Source organism: Apium graveolens, chromosome 6 (genome assembly GCF_009905375.1).
Source record: "Apium graveolens cultivar Ventura chromosome 6, ASM990537v1, whole genome shotgun sequence".
Lineage (NCBI taxonomy): Eukaryota > Viridiplantae > Streptophyta > Magnoliopsida > Apiales > Apiaceae > Apium > Apium graveolens.
The window spans coordinates 300111018-300129591 of record NC_133652.1 but is presented as its reverse complement, the minus strand read 5'-3'; positions in this window follow the sequence as shown (position 1 = coordinate 300129591).

Genomic DNA, 18574 nt, shown 5'->3' with positions numbered 1-18574 from the left:
ATATTAGGCTTGGTTGTTGGTTTGTTCATTGGTTTTGATGGTTAAGAAGGGAGTTAAGGTGGAAGGGATGCATTAGTCCTATTTGGACAGATTTTAGCACTAGAAGTTTAGCTCATTTTAGGTATGCATTTTTGAGGCCTTTTTAGGCCCAAGTTCAGTAGCGTTAGGACTTGGTATGTACTTGAGTCCAGAAGCTTTAGATTGGGTAGAATCATGCATTTGGTTAAGTGCACATGCACAAAACCGAGAGGAACTCAAAACAGGGCAGATTTGGTACAAGTCCATATTTGACCCATTATAACCATGTTTTAGGATAAGTATTCATTGGGACTTGGTTTATAATAGTATAAAGAAGTCCTAGAAGCTTAAAAAGTCATTAAAATCAATAATTGAACAAGTTTGGTGAGTTTTAAGTTGGTAAAAATAGGGCAGTTTGAAAACCAGGGAATGCAGATTTATGTCAACTTCCACTTGAGGCCTAGGGAGGCCCCAGTGAGGTTTTTGAGTCATTCCAACTCTAAGAGTTACTTTAGAGTCTTATGAACCTCAGAGACTTGGTTTGGAGTGAAGGCCCAATGTGGAGATACCTCATTTCCACCAAAACACCCGAGAGTCACTATAAGAGTTGCATTAGGAAGCCTATGAGGAATGTATTGTGTTTAAGTGCCTTATGAGTGAGGCCTTGATGTCAAGTCAAGTTTGGGAGTGCATTATGTCATAAGAGTCTGTAGAAATAATAATTAAGTGAAGGCCCAAGGTAGAAATATATATTTGTGCCAAGGCACATAAGTGGTGCCAAGGCATGCATCCGGAAAGAGTTTTGAACATGCATTAGTTTTGTGAGTCATTGTGAGTGAGGCCTAAGTGGGCCTTACTACTTTTAGGATAAGTTGTGGTCTTTAAAAGAAGATTAATAGTATTAATCATAATTTTTGTATGATACTTGGTCATGTGCATAAGGATTTAAAATAGTGAATAGAGTATAAGTATGTACTATTACCTAAATGTCATATTGCCATGATTACGTGTTAAGTGGATTATCTGAAGCATATATCACTTAAAATTAAGTATGTTAAGTGTATATATATATATATATATTTATATAAGTGTATATATAAATAATGTACGTGAAAGGGTAGTTAGCAAAAGTTGTGATGAGGATAATATTTAATATAGGTTCAAGTAGGAGGCCAGGAAAGGAGCCCCTATACGATCCCATTCAAGTACTCAGTAAGCGTAGTTCAGGCAAGTGAACTCTCAACTTATCTTTATAATTCCATTTCTTGTGATTAAATACCCTGTGAATGCTTGACTATCGTTTAATAATATTGATTTGTCCCTGACATCACTCAATGATTGGATCTTGAACTTAGTTAATCGCTTCCATACTTGAATTGACCCATTTTCCTCGTATCTCTGTGAATACCCCCTACAAATAGTTCCTTAATATATTATCCTTTGGAAAACCCAAACATCAACATCATCCTCTCATTCGAACTTTGTCATTTCCCTTGTTATATTATCCTTGATCAAGAACCCCCTTTTGAATTAAAATATATTATTAAAAAAGAATTGAATGAAATAATAAGACTGAGGCGCCAGTCACTGTTTTGAAACCTCAGTAGCAGGGAGCCTGATGGTTTTATATGGCCAATGTGTGCCGAGGATCCTCAATGGTTGTGAATCACTTGTTGTGTGGTTCAGAGCTTTGATGTGGGCTGATCACCCCTCATTGCTCATAGCGCTGTATGATTTCAATTCCATTCACTTATTAAGATCCTGAACTTTACTTGAATAATTTATATTATTGATTTACTTTCTGTTATTGTTTTATTGAGCATATGATGAACTATTGTACCCTATTATTCACTTGATGAGCGTTTTGCTCATTAATATTGTTATTGATGTTATCCCTTCAGTTTAGCCCGAAGATGCCTCGTTTCAAAAAGACCGCGCGTAAGAATTGTGGTGGTTTAGGGTATGCATACCGTCAGATGTTGGAACAGTTAGGGAACTGGTTGTTCCCTAAGGTTTAGAGAACTTTTGGGAATTTAAAATTGGTAGATGTACTTGACTTTGGATATTAGACTTTTGTATTATCAGTTGTTTAGATGTTGTTCTAACTCTTACCTGTGGATTCGGGGACATGGAATTTATGGTTCTGTAATAATAGTTAACTAGCTATAATCCTTTACTGCTTTATTTATCTTCATTACTATTATGGTTAGATAGTATTAGTGGGTCCGTCACAGTTTTGGTATCTGTTGTGTATATGTTGTGAACTTGATGATTTCATTAACAAAACACCTTGGTAGATTTTACTTAGTGAAATTTGTAGCACTCGACGGATAAGGATTATAGTCCTGACAGATGAAGATCTATTATCCATCGAGTGAGTAGCTTATGTAACAATAAGTCTGTAGCACATTTCTATATACACATTGTTTAGATTATGTAAGTAGTACTCAAGTCATGTTGACTTTATGTAGATATACAGAATAGGTTGATTAATTGTACATAGATGATGTCTTGTAATCCTGCATAAATGAAATGAAGTCAAGTTCCAGATTGCTACCTGACGGATAAACAACAATGCCATTCAACGGATGATCAACTAGTCAACCCGACGGATGATCATGAACTCGACGGATGATCATGAACCCCACAGATAAAGAATTCAAATATCTGTTGACACTGACAACACAGTCATATGCATCGAGTGTATGTATATGGAATGTGGAAGCCTATTCAACTGGGTTTTAGAGAACAAGGAAGCATTGCCGTTTCCATGCTATTATGAAGATATTCAAAGATGCTGGAATAGAGTAATGAAGTAGCATAGTATTAGACTTGATAATTTTTGTTTTATTATCTTGTCTTATTGCTTTGTAATCTTGGTGATATATAAACCAAGAAGCAGCAAATAGAACAACTAACTAAGAAACTAAGCAACCAAGAGAGAAACATTTGTAAGCTGAATTCTCAGTATTTCTCTGTATTCTTAGTTGTTCACTTGTAAGAAGCTGTGAGCATTTTGCTACACAGAGTTCTCTCGATATATATTATATATCTCTGGTGGATACATTCAAATCCACCAGAAAGTTTTTAAAGACTCTTGTTTTTAATTACTTGTGTTTTGATTCATTTCAAGTGAGTATTCTGCATTCTGCTAATCAATTCAAATTTTTATTCAAGAAAAAGTTTCAAGAATTCCATTCAACCCCCTTTTGTAATTCTTGTTATATTGTTAAGGGACTAACAATTGGTATCAGAGCAAGCTCTTGAAGAACAAAGAGTTTAAAGATCAAAAACAATACAGCAAGATGAACAGGAAGGATGTTGAAGTCAAGATTCCTTTTCTGGATAAAGATAATTTCCATCATTGGAAGGTAAAGATGCATCTTCATTTGCTTTCTCAAGATGAGGCCTATGTGGATTGCATAGAAAGAGTCCCTCATGTACCAATGAGAGCTGCAACTGGAAATGAGCCATCTGTCCCCAAGCCAAGGCATGAATGGTCTGATCCTGACATTGAACAAGTCAGGAAGGATAAAAAGACCATGAATATTCTGTTCAATGGAGTTGATGGTGATATGTTTGACAACATCATCAATTTCAAAACTGCTAAGGATATTTGGGACACTATACAGATTATCTGTGATGGCACCGGGCAAGTTAGAGAAAACAAGATGCAGCTACTGACATTTTTAGTAGGTTTCAAAAACTACTAAATGTTCTAAAGCTGCATGGAAGGGTCTATCAGACAAAAGACTCAAATATGAAATTCCCTAGATCTCTTCCAAAGGAATGGAAACCAATGATAGTCTCATTAAGAAACTCACAAGATTATAAGGAGTTTACTTTGGAGAGACTATATGGCATCCTGAAAACTTATGAGCTTGAAATAGAGTAAGATGAGAGGATGGAGAGAGGAAAGAAGAAAGGAGGGTCTATTGTACTAGTTGCTGAGTTAGAGAAAGAGAAGGAGATGAAGATGTATAATGAATCGTGTTTTTTTTTTAAATTATTTAAATATGTAATTGTGGAAGTATTAATTAAATAAAATATGTGTCTTGGTTTTGGCAGCAACGTGTTGATATATACTATTTGTCTGTGATGTATTGATATAAAGGATTGGAATGTGTAGTTAAAAATTGAGTTATATTGTTATGTTTTATTTTTAAAGGTGATTTTATTACAGTTTTAAATCTGTAAATATTTGAATTGTCTCTAAAAATGTTATTATGACTTTATAATTTCAATATTTATTTTTGGGATTTTATAAAATTTAGAAATCAATATTTCATCAATTATTTAGCCCTATATGATTTTCTGATTTCATTAAATTGTAAAATCTGTATTTAATACTAGAATTCTTCAAAAATTATGAAATTCATATTTATTGAAGTTGGGAATATTCCGAAAATTTTAAAATTATTTTGGGAATTTTTGGGATTAATTTTACCCGCGCGTTGATTCGTTTATTTGAGAAAAGCGGGTATAAATTACCTTTCGGAAAATATTTTAAAATTACAAAATTTATGTTTTTACGAACTTCGGGATATTTTTGATATTTTAAGACTATTTTGGTGATTTTCTGAGTTGTTTTAACCGCGACTAAGTTCGTTTAATTACGAGTTTCGGGTCGGAGTTAGAATTGTATGACACGTGTTTAACTCCTGTTATTCGATTGAAACGTGACAGGAGTACAACTTTCACTCATTTCTTTTCCTTTCCTTTCTTATTTGAGGCGGCAGCATCTCTTTAGTCTCTCTATTCTCTGCTCTCTCTCGATTCAATCTCTCAAATCTCTCCTTTCTCTCTGTATCTCTCCCCTGTTCTTCCCTTTTCTCTTCCCGGTGCTTTTTCTCCGGCTCCCTGTTCCGGTAACTATTCCGGCTGCTTTATTTTTCGGTTACCAGTTCGATTCACTCTTGTTGTTCAATATATACATACGTGATTGTATATATATGTGTGTGTGTTTGAGTGTATCTGTGTGTTGTATGTGCAGTGTGTTGTGTGTGTGCGTGTGTGCAAATTGGGTGTATGTGTTGGCGGCGCGTTTCGCGCGTGTGGCTTTGTTGTTGTGATTGTTATTGCTGCTGTGGTTCGGTTATTGCTAAAAATTCATTTTACTATTTTATTATTTTACAGGTTATAATTGATTAATATTCATGATAAAAAAAATGAAAAAATGAATTTCGTGCTGAAATTTTAGTAATCGGTGGAGTTTGGCGTTGGAAACCTGAAAATTAATCGGGTACCCGTAAAATTTTACCGCCATTGACGATGAACTTCGGTAAATCAACGGTGGACCGTGATGATTATATTCTGAGTCCTAATTTAATAAATAAATGTAAAATGCGAATAATAATTAATAATAGTATTGAATTGGTGTTTGGAAAATTAGGGATGTTGGTTGTTGTGATTGTGGATGGTTGTGGTGAATTGACGTCGATTGTATTCGACGGGTAGTCCAATAAACGAAGAAGACATTGCTCGATTTCCGAGAAATTGAACTACATAAATACGAGAACATATCCGATGATTATCGGGACGTCGAGTAACTATATATATACATGTGTGTTTTATACGAAATTTGATTGTATGATGTGGTGAACTGTTTTGCCAAAAATGATAACCCTAATTTTGTAAAATGACGAGTATATGCATTTTTTCGAAAATAAACACCGAACCGATTTTTGAGAACGTGAACCCTACTTGTTGCGTGTGTTGTTATAATGCGAATAATTACGAGTTGGGATTTGATATCAAATGGGTAGATTGCTACCGAGGATATGTCAAGCATACCCAGACGTCTAACGCGGGGTATTTCGACCCTGTAGGTTGTAGTCGGGAACCTGAAAGTGGACGATGGACTAAAGATGACCTAGTAGTCAGTCGACAAGCTCAGTAGAGTTTCAACAGAAAAACTTGAGTATCAAATTCGAATCCAATATGATCTAGTGGCTGGACGTTAAAGCCTGAGCTGTAGAGTCGGCTCAGAGTTGATCAGTAATAGTTGTAAAGCCCTGTAAGGCAAGTACTTCTAAACCTTTTTCGAAATACAATGCAAATATTTTTAAATCCTCTCGTGATATATTGTTAATATTCAAAATAGTTTTGTTTTATATTAAAAGTACATTGAATCCTTCAGCCTTGAACCTGAGCCACATCATTTGATCTTTGAGCCGTAAGCCTTATTCTTTGTGAACCATTTCTTGTTGATTTCCAGATACTGAACCACGCAAATATGACACTACTCTCCAAATATACAACCACCAAACACTGGAATAGAATTGTTTGAACATCCAGAAACTTTTATACTCAACCACACCTTGTGATATCAAAGAACTAAACCTTGTAAACCATTGTTCATCTAATACCCGGTTCTCCTACCGGCTGAAGGCCATTTCTTATACATACTTCGACACCCCTTGTGATACTCATAAAATGCATCATGCCTTTATACAAATGTTTCATCACGGTTGATTACGATCTTGTTTTATTGAATTATATTGTTTATTATATTGAACTGCTTTAGAATTGGATAGTTTTTTTATATAGGGACCAGATTCGTGGTCAGACCATATCAATGGTCAAGTTAGGCCAATGTGTGCCTTGGATCCAGTAATTAGAGCAGTGTTGTGTGATTTGCTCGGGGTTAGTGCATGACTGATCAGCAGCCTAACCTTGGTTTTAAAACTTAAAATGAATATCCAATTCTAATGAATGTTTAGCAATAAACTTGATTCCTCTGAATCATCTCGTTTGATCATTGATTAACCTTAATTATTGACATTGTGACTTGCTGAGCTAGTTAGCTCACTCTTGCGAATCTTTTTATGTATTCTACAGTTAAGAAGGATACTGTTGATAGCGAGGTTTCCCAGTTCAATGTACGAGCTAGGATTCCAGATTGAGTTGGATCGAGCTAGCAGGAGCTTATTACGGTAGTGAGATAGTAAGATTGTAAGAATAATTTTATTATCAGTTGTAAGTTAAATTAGTTGGGATTTGGTACGTTGTAATAAAAGTTAAGGGTGTGGCTTGTTTTCATACTTTAACCTGTTGCGATCCGTGGTTGTGTAAAACAGGATCTTTGCAAATAGTATCTCATAAACAGGTTTATATGTTGTGTATGTGTTGTGGACCCCAAACTTCTGACCCGGGTTTGGAGGATGCCACAGGTTGGTATCAGAGCTACAGGTTATAAGTCACTGAAACAAGCCTAGATTGTCGGGATTGGGTAAAGGGTTAGGATTAGGAATAGGAAATAGAAAGATAAGTCGTCGTGAGGATGAGTGCGATTATATAGTAGGTCTTCGGCACGGTTCGTGTTAAAATTCGGGATTCTTAGCTTGTGACGTGATTTCCAGACAACGGCAATGACAGATCTTGATTTCCCTGTATCATCTGATCGTTTGGAGCTTTCCGTTCAAGGGTCATCATCTTCTCCCAGATTTGAATTGCACCTTGTTCTTCTGTCAGTATTAATGGTATTACTTTCTGTTATAACAGTTGCACCTCTTCAAGCTATTCTACGCTATTCTACCACCTCTTGATACAAGACTATCTATTTAAGAACCTCCATTTGTTTCTTGTTTTATTTGACATTCGGCTATAAGTGTATCTCTTTAGGTTACCCTACATCCTGTTTTATACCCTCAGTTTAACACTTGTCCTATGAAGCAATAGTACCTACGAGGATGGATTCGAGGGTTACTGTAAATGGTGAGTACTTGAGAAATAAATAAAGGTGGGAAGAGGTTTAGAAAGAAGATTCAAGTGTTCCGGAGGATAGCTGTTATCAGGTTAAAAGAAGCCATTAGTAATTAGGCCACCCATGGCAAGCTTGTGGAATAGATTTGATAAGTATTAAAAAGAGAGAGTTAGAGGAGATTATGGATCCGGAGATTTCTTGAAGTTAGATAATGGTATTATGATGATGTGATATATATTTTAACAAGGTGATGTGACATTAGCCGACTTGTTGACTATTGGATAGTCTGTTCCACTTAACGATTGTATAGTTGATAACGGGAGTATTACCACTATGGAAGCTTGATGTGAAACTACGAATAAGATAATATGTAACGACAGCTGAAGTTTTTGTCGATTAAGAAAGGTAATTGACCCAATGAAAGAGAGGAGATAAATGGCAGTGAATGGACCTTTGTGTGATCGTTTCTTTAATTTGGTATCTCGTTATAGGTAAGAAGGATAACAACCAACTCATATAGTAAGGACAACCAGATATGCGATTTTCAAAAAAAAAATTAAAACAAGTTTTCGAAAAAGATTTTTTTTAACAAGATTTCCAAAAGCCCTTTTAATAAAATAAGTTTTAAAACGTTGGTTGTCAAGTTACTACTTGAGTTTCTTGTTTGTTAAAAGACCCCGATTACCTGGAAGAATACTTGTTTCAGAATTAGTATCGTTAATTTGAAGGACAAAGTAACCCACGATTATGAAGAAGTTGATTATTCCTAACAGTAAGGTGCACATATTGTTTGATAAAATTTACAAAAAAATCAGCGTACAGAGTAATTATTCATCCAATTACTAAGACTATTAGAGTTTGAAGAATTCATTGATTTAACAGAAGCCTGGGCATGACCGAAGAACATTGGGAAGATTTCCAGATTTTTCAAAAAGAAGAATACTATTAACAAAAGGATCGTTATGTTGAATAATTCGTGGTTATTCTAAATTAAAAAGAGGAAACTTGAGGTTATTTTGTAAGAACGCCATTATGCTCGAATTGTAAAAATATTATATGTGTAGGTGCGACGTGGAAAAACGCAAGACGTGACAAGTAAGAATCTACCATATTGCTTAATTTGCAAAAGTATTTCAGCGTACCTTCTAAAGTTGTAATATGACGCAATTGGGATATGATCGAACAAGCTCGAAAGATGAATACAAGTGAAATGTGGATGGTGACCAATGGTATCGTTCTTGTCTTCCATATTTCAGCGAATATTCCTTTTTGATTCCTAAATAAGTATGAACTTCTTTTCTTAAATAAACTCTTTGCTATGATATCGAAAAGAAGGATATTGCATTCCTTTTAAATTTAATTATTGCCCTCAAGTTTTACTTTCTGATTGGGGCAAACAGTGTTATGGTGAGACACTTTGTCAGAATGACGAAGAGTCGGGTGGGACACCACCTAATCATGTGCTGTATACCATATGGTATGAAAGACTGGCCATCTTAAGTACCAATGTGGTTGTCTCATTCATATCTAAATCATTATTTCTTCTTTCTATTCAACTTCAAGTTTATTAAATTATGAATCCTTCTAGTTATTTCATTATACCGTCGTTCTTTACAAAAGTTTTTCAAACAAATCAACATATTATGAACCAAGCGGACAAAGTCCCAGCTACCTTATATGCATGGGAAGGAAACAAGGTCATATGGCGAGGATTGCAAATCACTAGCCCCAGTTCGGGATGCACTAAGAGTCAAGGGAATTTACCCCAATAAGGAATACGTATCTGAGAACGAGAGTTTGCGACTTTTCCTGTGAATTATATTATTTAGAATACGGATGTGATGACGTGAATGATTATTGTGGATACTTTATGCGTTAAAGTATTGAAAGATATGGGAGCAACTTAATTGTTTATCCCTCAAGGTTTTGTTGATAAGATGAATTACCCTGTTGAATTGATAAGATTATTACTAAAAGATTAGCAAATCAAGGACGTGTAAGTGTTAAATAAGTGAGGACCAATGGTGGAATTGAGATTTCTGGAAATAAGTTATGAAGAATTGATATCATTTGAGATAAGAGGATTTGACATTATTCTAAGGAATGGATTAACTATTTAAGCATGATGCACAGACGAACCGTCGTGATGAAGAGATAGTCCTGAAGTCATCAAATGAGAATATGATGAGGTATAAAGGAAGAAGGAGGGTAAAAATAAAATTAATGATGATTACGGTGATCAAGATGTGAGCATTATGGTGATTATGAGATAAATAAAAGTCAGAAGCAAACAAAATTTGAAGATTTTATAGCAATTAAGGAGTTTCATGATATGTTTCCAGATGAGTTATTAACATTTCCTCCAGATAGAGAAATGAAGCTCGCGAGTGACTTAACACCTGAGACGCAACCAGTAACAAAGGCCTTACATAAAATGGCACCAGTTAAAATGAGGAAGTTAGAAAAACAGATGCAAGAGATGCTAGAAGAAGAAGCGATTAAACCCAGTGTATCCCATGAGGTGCACCGCTACAAGTATCTGTTACCTCGAACCAATGATTTTTTTGATCAAACGAAAGAAGCAAAGTGCTTTTATAAGATTGATTTAAGACTTGGTATTTCACCAATTGAAGATTAAACCTATGGACATATCAAAGATAATTTTCAGAACTCAGTATTGTGTAATAAAATTTTCGTATTGCCATTTGGATTAACCAATATACCAGTGATATTTGAACCTGATGGACATAATCTTTAAGGAATATATGGATAAGATGTAGTTGTGTTACTTAAATTCAACGGAGGACCATGCGAAGCATTTAACGACAACCGGGAAGTCGGAGAAGAAAGAAGTTGTATATAAAGTTTGCAAGACGAAAGCTTTAATAGCAGAAAGCATAATTATTAGCATAAATAGTCAGTGAGGAAGAGGCAAATGGAGATCTAACAGGAATTAAAGCTACTATAAATAAAGGAAGACGAAAAGCACCAACAAAAGTAAGAAGTGTTACCATGGGCTGGTTATTATTGAAAATCTATGCAAAATTTCTTGAAAGTCGCAATACCTTTGACAAAGCTAACCAGGAAAAGCAAGAAGTTATATAAAATGGAGAAGGGTAAAGAAAGTCTTGCGGAGTTAAAGTAAAGAATGGTTACAGCACCTGCTTTATCACTTTGAAGGTATCAAGGAAATTTGGTAGTTATAGTGATACTTCTCATAAGGGAATAGGATGTGTGTTGATGCATCACAATAAAATTATTGTATATGCATCCAAACAACCGAAACCTCATGAGCAGAAGTATCCTACTCATAATTTGGGACTAGTAGTAATAATATTCGCTTTGAAAGATTTGGGGAAACATGATTTGTATGGAGAAACGTGTAAGATCTATATGGACCATAAGTGTTTGAAATATGTATTCACGAGGAAAAGCAAAGGTAGAGGCAAGCTATAAGCAAAAAGGAGAGAACGAACATAGAAACTATACCAGAAGAATTATCTATGGAATTTTAGAAGTTGGAATTGGAAGTCAGAGTTTATAATCCAAAAGAAGCAAGGATGGATAGTATGACCTTTCAGTCGAAGTTGTTAAGGGAAAGATAAGGAGATGTTATGAGAAGATAGTGGATCATGATAGTTAGCAAGAGGAAATTTATGCACTCGGAAGAGCGATCATGATATTCTCCAGTTTTCTTCCAGCACTTGGATGCTAAAAGTAAAAGGATTAAGAAATGAGATCCCAAAGGGAATTCACAGTATAAAATATCTAATTTATTGAAGAAATGCCAAGATATACAGAATTTTAAAGAAAAATAGTGATAACCAGGTATAAGAAGGAAATTTCAAGATGGATTAGGAAGTGTTGGACATGTCAAAGGATTAAGGCGAAGTATTGGAGGCCTAGTAGATAAGGCAGACCCAGGGAGTGGTTTTATAAAAAGCAAATCGTGAAGTGTTTCGGTGATGTTAAGGCAGAAAAGGAATGAAATTATGAGAGTATGTACTGATTATCGGGAGTTTAACGAAACAACGAATAAGAATAAGTGACCCCTGTAAAGAATTGATTACTTACGAGACCTAATTCAAGAAGTATGTTATATCTTGGGAATTAACTTAAGAACCGACCTGAGAACATATCAGAGATTTCGATTAAAGTGAGTTAAGAGCATTGCAAGCTCTGGTGATATTATATGAAATAACAAGTATATCAGGTGACTATAAAGAATTAAGGAACGTGGTGTATAAGAAGTACTTGGATAAGCAAATTGTATTTATTAATAACATCCTCAGCTATTCAAGGAATAAGAAAGTATCCCCAAGGATTTTTCTACAAAGATCGGAAGGAAAGCAACTATACGTTGAGTCCTCAAGAATGAAATTTTGACCAAGGTTAACAAAAGATTCTGAATTAATCCATTAACAACTACCATATCAAAGCCGTATGCCTTATACCGACAGAAAGGATTGTATGTAATTAAGACCACCGAGGAGTTAATAAACGAATTGGAAAGAGTGGAATCTGAAGTTCAAATATTTAAAGGTGATAATACATGAATATATGAGATTACTTTTCAGACTTAACAGATGAAAAAGAGTAATAGATGTTTAAATGTTTGGAAACCAAGTTGAAACGAGGACCGCCTATCATCCTTAAACGGAGAGTCAAAGTACGAAAGTGAGAGGTTAAGTTTTAAGGAAATACTGGAATGATCATTTATCATCGATGTCAGCTTTGGAATGCCACTGTACCAAGCTTCATGTGAGCGCAAGTGTAGGTCCCCATTTTTATTGAGATAAAGTGGGAGAAAGAAAGTTGTCAAATTCTAAGTTAATTCAGCATACCAAGAGCGTAGTGATATTGATTGAAGCAGCTCGAAGTAGACAAAGAAAGAAGGCAAAATTGTATCGAGAGAGAATATGAGTATAGAAATAGGACCAGTAGTGTTAGTACAAGTTTCATCTTGAAAGAGACTGGATAAGTCTAAGTAGAAGGGACAGGTTAAGTCCTAAAATTAGTGAACCATTCGAGGTATTGATAAATATAGATAAAGTTGTTCATAAGTTGATGTTACCGTCACAACAGTGTGTACATATAATGTGTTTGGCCTGTTAAAGTTAAAGCGATAATTATTTGATTTGAATTAAGTGATTGATCAGGAGCCAATGGGGCTCTTGTCCAATTTTGTTTTGCATATAGTGATCAATCCAAATTCTTGATCGTTAAAGGCGAGTCATTGGAAATGAGTGTATATCTATAGTAAGTACGTTTGAAATCCTCGAGTAGAAGAGTCTACTTGGGAACTAGAGTCAGATATGCTTGACAAATCTCCGTACTTGTTTAGTTATACCACATTATGAGGACAAAATCTTTTTAAGGGGGGAAGGATATAACGGATCGTGTATTTTTTTTGAATTATTTAAATATGTAATTATGGAAGTATTAATTAAATAAAATATGTGTCTTGGTTTTGGCAGCAGTATGTTGATATATACTATTTGTCTGTGATGTATTGATATAAAGGATTGGAATGTGTAGTTAAAAATTGAGTTATATTATTCTGTTTTATTTTTAAAGGTGATTTAATTACAGTTTTAAATCTGTAAATATTTGGATTGTGTCTAAAATTGTTATTATGACTTTATAATTTCAATATTTATTTTTGGGATTTTATAAAATTTAGAAATCAATATTTCATCAATTATTTAGCCCTATATGATTTTCTGATTTCATTAAATTGTAAAATCTGTAATTAATTCTAGAATTCTTTAAAAATAATGAAATTCATATTTATTTAAGTTGGGAATATTCCGAAAATTTTAAAATTATTTTGGGAATTTTTGGGATTAAATTTACCCGCGCGTTGATTCGTTTATTTGAGAAAAGCGGGTATCAATTACCTTTCGGACATTATTTTAAAATTACGAAATTTATGTTTTTATGAACTTCGGGATATTTGTGATATTTTAAGACTATTTTGGTGATTTTCTGAGTTGTTTTAACCGCGACACAGTTCGTTTAATTACGAGTTTCGGGTCGGAGTTAGAATTGCATGACACGTGTTTAACTCCTGTTATTCGATTGAAACGTGACAGGAGTACAACTTTCACTCATTTCTTTTCCTTTCCTTTCTCATTTGAGGCGGCAGCATCTCTTTATTCTCTCTATTCTCTGCTCTCTCTCGATTCAATCTCTCAAATCTCTCCTTTCTCTCTGTATCTCTCCCCTGTTCTTGCCTTTTCTCTTCCCCGGTGCTTTTTCTCCGGCTCCCTGTTCCGGTAACTATTCCGGCTGCTTTATTTTTCGGTTACCAGTTTGATTCATTCTTGTTTTTCTATATATACATACATGATTGTATATATATGTGTGTGTGTTTGAGTGTATTTGTGTGTTGTGTGTGCAGTGTGTTCTGTGTGTGCATGTGTGCAAATTGGGTGTATGTGTTGGCGGCGCATTTCGCGCGTATGGCTTTGTTGTTGGTGACTGTTATTGCTGATATGGTTCAGTTATTGCTAAAAATTCATTTTACTATTTTATTATTTTACAGGTTATAATTGATTAATAATCATAATAAAAAAAAATGGAAAAATGAATTTCGTGCGGAAATTTTAGTAATCGATGGAGTTTTGCGTTGGAAACCTGAAAATTAATCGGGTACCTGTAAAATTTTACCGCCGTTGATGATAAACTTCGGTGAGTCGACGGTGGACCGTGATGATTATATTTTGAGTCCTAATTTAATAAATAAATTTAAATTGCGAATAATAATTAATAATAGTATTGAATTGGTGTTTGGGAAATTAGGGATGTTGGTTGTTGTGATTGTGGATGGTTGTGGTGAATTGACGTCGATTGTATTCGATGGGTAGTCCGATAAACGAAGGAGACGCTGTCCGATTTCCAAGAAATTGAACTACATAAATACGGGAACGTATCCGATGATTATCGGGACGTCGAGTAACTATATATATACATGTGTGTTTTATACGAAATTTGATTGTAAGATGTGGTGAACTGTTTTGCCAAAAATAATAACCCTAATTTTGTAAAATGACGAGTATATGCATTTTTCCGCAAATGAACACCGAACCGATTTTTGAGAACGTGAACCCTACTTGTTGTGTGTGTTGTTATAATGCGAATAATTATGAGTCGGGATTTGATATCATATGGGTAGATTGCTAGCGAGGATATGTCAAGCATACCTAGACGTCTAACGCGGGGTATTTCGACCCTGTAGGTTGTAGTCGGGAACCTGAAAGTGGACGAGGGACTAAAGATGACCTAGTAGTCAGTCGACGAGCTCAGTAGAGTTTCAACAGAAAAACTTGAGTATCAAAGTCGAATCCAATATGATCTAGTGGTTGGACATTAAAGGCTGAGCGGCAGAGTCGGCTCAGAGTTGATCAGTAATAGTTGTAAAGCCCTGTAAGGCAAGTACTTCTAAACCTTTTTCGAAATACAATACAAATATTTTTAAATTCTCTCGTGATATATTGTTAAGTATTCAAAATTGTTTTGTTTTATATTAAAAGTACATTGAATCCTTCAGCCTTGAACCTGAGCCACATCATTTGATCTTTGAGCCGTAAGCCTTATTCTTTGTGAACCATTTCTTGTTGATTTCCAGATACTGAACCACGCAAATATGACACTACTCTCCAAATATACAACCACCAAACACTAGAATAGAATTGTTTGAACATCCAGAAACTTTTATACTCAACCATACCTTGTGACATCAAAGAACTAAACCTTGTAAACCATTGTTCATCTAATACCCGATTCTCCTACCGGCTAAAGGCCATTTCTTATACATACTTCGATACCCCTTGTGATACTCATAAAATGCATCATACCTTTATACAAATGTTTCATCACGGTTGATTACGATCTTGTTTTATTGAATTATATTGTTTATCATATTGAACTGCTTTAGAATTGGATAGTTTTTTTATATAGGGACCAGATTCGTGGTCAGACCATATCAATGGCCAAGTTAGGCCAATGTGTGCCTTGGATCCAATAATTAGAGCAGTGTTGTGTGCTTTGTTCGGGGTTAGTGCGTGACTGATCAGCAGCCTAACCTTGGTTTTAAAACTTAAAATGAATATCCAATTCTAATGATTGTTTAGCAATAAACTTGATTCCTCTGAATCATATCGTTTGATCATTGATTGACCTCAATTATTGACATTGTGACTTGCTGAGCTAGTTATCTCACTCTTGCGAATCTTTTTATGTATTCTACAGTTAATAAGGATACTGTTGATAGCGAGGTTTCCCAGTTCAATGTACGAGCTAGGATTCCAGATTGAGTTGGATCGAGCTGGCAGGAGCTTATTGTGGTAGTGAGATAGTAAGACTGTAAGAATAATTTTATTATCAGTTGTAAGTTAACTTACTTGGGATTTTGTACGTTGTAATAAAAGTTAAGGTTGTGGCTTGTTTTCATACTTTAACCTGTTGCGATCCGTGGTTGTGTAAAGCAGGGTCTTTGCAAATAGTATCTCATATACAGGTTTATATGTTGTGTATGTATTGTGGACCCCAAACTTCTGACCCGGGTTTGGAGGACGCCACAAGATGGAAGCTGTTGAGTGAACTTCAAGGCTCTATGAAAGCAAGGGCAAGGGGCTTGCAGTAGAAAATGAAGATTCTTTGAGCCAAGATGACATGGAAGATATTGATGAACATTTAGCATTTCTTTCCAGAAGATTTGCCAAGCTTAAGTTCAAAAAGAACTTTGGAGCAGCCAAGCCAAATAGAAACATGGTGGATAAATCAAAATTCAAATGTTTCAAATATGGCTTGGCAGGGCATTTTTCCGGTGAGTGTAGAAAGTCAGATTCTAGCAAGAAAAAGTTTGAGCCTGTGGATTATAAGCAAAAATACTTTGAGCTGCTCAAACAAACGGAAAAGGCTTTCATTACACAAGAAAATGACTGGGCAGTAGATGGTCTGGATGAAGATGAAGATGTCAGCTATGTCAATCTAGCCCTAATGGCCAAGTCTGATGAAACAGAAACAAGTTCTTCAAGTAATCAGGTAATTATTACAAACCTTGCACATTTATCTAAAGCTGAGTGTAATGATGCTATAAATGACATGTCTACAGAGTTATATCATTTGTGTGTTACACTTAAGTCTCTTACTAAAGAAAATGCTAAAATCAAAGAAACCAATTTGTTTTTGAGTGAGAGAAATAATGTGCTAGAGTCTCAGTTCATTGATTTTGAAAAATTAAGAATTGAGTGTAAGATTGCCAAGGAGGAAGTAACTGAGTCCTTGAAGAAAGAAGAAATTTTGAAGAAGCAGCTCGAGCGTGAACAGGAGGTGATTAAGGCATGGAAAACATTTAGAGATGTCCATGCTCAAATCACCAAACTTCAAGGAATCGAGTCCTTCTGTGATGCAGCCTAGAAAAAGAACAAGGAGAAACTAGAACCAAATTTGGTGGATGGAGTGCTAACAGATGTAGACTCGATGGATGATGAGGATCATCATTTGGATAACCAAAAGGGTTATCCGTCGACTGATGCAAATCCTCATCCGTCGACAGTGAGCAAACCTATCAGTAAAGCCAAACTTGTTAAGCTGAATGAAAAGTATGGATCTGTTTCCAAGAACTTTGTTCCAGGAGAATCGAGTCAAGTTAAGAAAGGGAAAAAGGCTAATGTTGGTCACATGACTGTCAAGCAGTTAAGTGACAAACTTGAAAAGATAGAGGTGAAAACAGAGACTAGAAAGAAAAATAATAGAAATGGTAAAGTAGGGATTAACAAACACAATCACTACACACCTGATAAATATGCTCCTAGAAAAATCTGTGTCAAGTGTGGTAGTGTAAATCATTTGTCTGTTAATTGCAAATCTGCCATGCCAACTTCCATGTCTGTGCCACCTCACTTTACCAACATGAATGCCATGCCTCACATGCCTATGAATGTTGTGTCTACGCAGAATATGAATGCACAGTTTACTAATATGCCATTTGCACCTAATCCTTATTATGCTGTAAATAGCATGCCACAAATGCCATTTAGCATGCCTTACTGGAATAACATGTTCACTAATAACATGCCATTCCCTGTTAATCATAATATGCATGATAATTCTGTTACAATGAATGGTTTCAAAGGCCCAACTTAAATGACTAAGGATGAATCTGATATCCCCAAGTCAATTGAGACAAAGCCTAAGAAACAGAAAAGGAAAGCTAACAAGGCAGGACCCAAGAAAACTTTGGTACCAAAATCAACTTGATTTGATTTTAATGTGTGCAGGGAAATAGAAAGAATCTTTTGTACTTGGATAGTGCTTGTTCAATACACATGACTAGTGATTCTACCCCGCTCACAGAGTTCAAGGAGAGAGCTGGCCCAAGTATTACTTTTGGAGATGACAGCAAGGGTTATACTGTGGGATATGGCTTGATTTCAAAGGACAATGTCATTATTGAGAAGGTTGCCTTAGTGGATGCTCTCAAACACAATATGTTGAGTATCAGCCAGCTTTATGATAAAGGAAATTCAGTAACCTTCAACTCAGAAGCCTGTGTTGTGACTAACAAAAGAAGCAACAAAGTGGTTCTCACTGGTGTGAGGAAAGGAAATGTGTACCTAGCTGATTTCAACTCATCTAATGCAGAATCTGTTACTTGTCTTCTCAGTAAAGCAAGTCAGGATGAAAGTTGGCTATGGCACAATAAGCTATCCCATTTAAACTTCAAGACCATGAATGAGCTAGTAAAGAAAGAACTGGTTAGAGGCATTCCTCAAGTGGAGTTTTCTAAGGATGGATTGTATAATAACCCCAATTTTTGGAATTTTTGAAACAATGATGAATAGT